Raw genomic sequence first — 3,289 nt, forward strand, 5'->3', positions numbered from 1 at the left:
TTCATTTCATGATATATACACATAAATCTACGGTAGTACCAAGCCAAGGACTGTGGTAGAATACACATCAGAGTACTTGGTAAGTTAATATACATTTCATTCATGGGTACGGTGGTAGTTTATAATACACATATCAGAGTAGGGTACTGTGGTAGTATAAATACACTTATCAGAGGACTGTGTAGTATAAATAACACTATCAGAGGGTACGTGCGTGGTATAAATACACAGTATCAGAGGGTACTGTGGTAGATAAATCAACATATCATAGTCTTGTTGAGAATATCAAGCGAGGTAACTGTGGGTTATGAAATACACATATCAGAGGGTACTGTGGTAGTATAAAATAACACATATCAGAGGGTACTGTGTTAAGTATAAATACACTATCAAGTGTGGAGGGGGGTACTGTGGAGGGGGGAGATATAAATACACATATCAAGAGTTTGACTGTGGGTGTTTTATGTATAAATACACATATCAGAGGTACTGTGGTATTGGTAATAAATACACATATCAGGTAGGTGGTACTGTGGTAGTATAAATAACATATCAGAGGGTTGGACTGTGGGTAGTATAAATACACTATCAGAGATGGGGTTACTGTGGTAGTATAATACAATATCAGAGGGTGTACTGTGGTAGTATAAATACACATATCAGAGAGGTACATGTGTAGTATATCGAGGGTGGGTACGTGTAGTATAAATACACATATCAGAGGTGGGTACTGGTTAGGTAGTATAAATACACATATAGAGGGGTACTGTGTAGTATAAATAACACATATCAGAGGGGGGTACTGTGGTAGTATAAATACACATATAAGGTGGAATTGTGGTAGTATTAAATACCCAATATCAGAGAGGTCGTACTGTGGTAGTATACATACCACACATTGAGCAGAGGAAATATAAGGGGTACTGTGGTAGTATAAATACACATATCAGAGTAGTGGTAGTATATAATATGTACTGTGTGTAGTATAAATACACATTCACAGAGGGTACTTGGATGTGGTGAATTAATATAAATACACATATCAGAGGGTTGGGTACTGTGGTGTATAAATACACATATCAGAGGGTACTGTGTTAGTATAAATAACACATAGCAAGGGCGTGGCTGTATACATACAGAGGGTGCTGGGTAGTTGAACAATACAGACGGGTATTGTGGCTGAGATATCACATATGAGAGGGTACGGGTATAAATACACATATCAGAGATGAGGGCGTAGACATGTTGTGGCGGTAGTATAAATACACATATCAGAGGGTACTGTGGTAATATAATGAAGACACAATCATAGGGTACTGTGTAGTATAAATACACATAGCCAGAGGTACTGGTGGTAGTGGTAAATACACATATCAAGGGGTACTGTGCGTAGTTATAAATACACATATTCAGAGGATGGTCCTTGGTAGTATAAATACACATATCAGAGTGTTGTACTGTGGTAGTATAAATACCAACAATCAGGAGGTACTGTGGTAGGATTATAAATACAAGAGTTCGTTTCTGTGTGTTAAATATCAGTGTGGGTACTTGGTATGTATAAATACACATATCAGAGTGGGTCGTGTGTAGAACATGCAGAGGGGGTACGTGGTGTACAAATTACACATAATCAGAGGGGTGGGGTAAGTTGTGGTAGGTATAAATACAACATATCAGAGGTACTGTGGGTTGTATACATACACATATAAGAGGGTACTGTGGTAGTATAAATACACAATATCAGGGACGGAGGTGGAATATCCTGAGTACTAGGGGTATGAGAGAATACAGAATCAGGGGGGATGGGTCTTGTGTGTAGTTACATGACACATATCAGAGGGTACCTGTGGTGGTAGTACATTACACATATAAGAGGTACTGTGGGTAGGTTAATACACATATCAGAGGGTACTGTTGGTAGATAAATTACCACATATCAGGAGGGTACTGTTGGTAGTATACATACACATATAAGGGGTACTTGTAGTATAAATACACATATCAGAGGTACGGTACTGTGGCATAGAATAAATCACTATTCAGAGGGATGGTACTGTGGTAGTTATAAATAGCACATTATCAAGTACTGTGTGAGTTAAACAATTCAGAGGGTACTGTGGTATGTATAAATACACATATCAGAGCCAGGTGTACTGTGGTGTATATAAATTACACATTATCAGGAGGGGGGTACTGTGGTAGTATAAATACACATATCAGAGGGTACTGTGGTAGTATAAATACACATATCAGAGTGGGGTACTGTGGTAGTATAAAATACACATATCGAGGTAAGCGGGGGTACGTTGGTAGTATAAATACATACAATCAGAGGATGGTACTGTGCGTGAGTATAAATACACTATCAGGAGGGGTTACTGTGGTAGGTTTAGTATAAATAACAATACTCAGAGGGACTGTGGTAGTATAAATACACATATCAGAGGGTACTGTGGGTTAATTAATTATAGATTACGTTAGGTAAACAACATTCAGAGAGGTTACTGTGGGGATAATTTAAAATACACTATTATCAGAGGGTTGGGTACTGTGGATAGGTATTAAATTACACATATCAGGTACGATGATTGAACTGGATGAGCATTGATGAGACTTGGAGTATAAATACACATTCAGATGGGTACTGTATTGAGGTAATGGAATAAATAACTAATTCTGTTTGGTATAGGATAGTAAAAAGATAAAAAATAAACAGTTAAAGAGGTCATAGGGCGTGGAATAATTAGACTATCAACTGCAGGCAAGTAGACATGTCGGGAGAAGGAGGAAAAACTGTATAATATTTTAGGACGGTCAATTTCAGTTAGCTGATAAATACTATAGATTATTGAAGGAATCTAAGGCTGTACTCAGACCATGTCTCCATCCCTCTTCTCCCTCTTCCCCCTCTCTCCCACACTCCTCTCTAGCCCCTGTCTATCATCCCACCTCTCTCCCTCAACTCCTCTCTCCCCCCTATCTATCATCCATCTCTCTCCCACTCCTCTCTAGCCCCAATCTAATCATTCTCTCATTTTCCATTCTCGCTCTATCTATCTTATTTCCCATCCTTCATTCTCTCCCTCATCAGCACTCCTCCTCAATTCTCCCCCTTATCCATCATCATTCCCTCAAATTCTTCGCCCATCATTAGCCATCTCTCCCTCAACCTCTCTCCCCTATCATACCACCCTCCTCAACTCTCTTATCATCCATCTCTCTCCTTCAACTCCTCTCTCCCCCCTATCTATCATCCATCTCATCTCCCTCAACTTCTCTCTCCCCC

The 3,289-nt window shown here is 39.2% G+C and overlaps 1 long non-coding RNA gene across 1 annotated transcript; it reads left to right on the forward strand.

Annotated features, from left to right (window-relative positions):
* The first annotated feature begins 917 nt into the window (after nucleotides 1–917).
* On the forward strand, nucleotides 918–2,459 carry LOC139027248 (uncharacterized). The gene is made up of 3 exons (XR_011479309.1): nucleotides 918–951; nucleotides 2,187–2,257; nucleotides 2,416–2,459. It is a non-coding gene; the product is annotated as an uncharacterized lncRNA (long non-coding RNA).
* The last annotated feature ends 830 nt before the right edge of the window (nucleotides 2,460–3,289 follow it).

The sequence above is a fragment of the Salvelinus sp. IW2-2015 genome, unplaced genomic scaffold (assembly GCF_002910315.2).
Source record: "Salvelinus sp. IW2-2015 unplaced genomic scaffold, ASM291031v2 Un_scaffold8699, whole genome shotgun sequence".
NCBI classification, from domain to species: Eukaryota; Metazoa; Chordata; class Actinopteri; order Salmoniformes; family Salmonidae; genus Salvelinus; species Salvelinus sp. IW2-2015.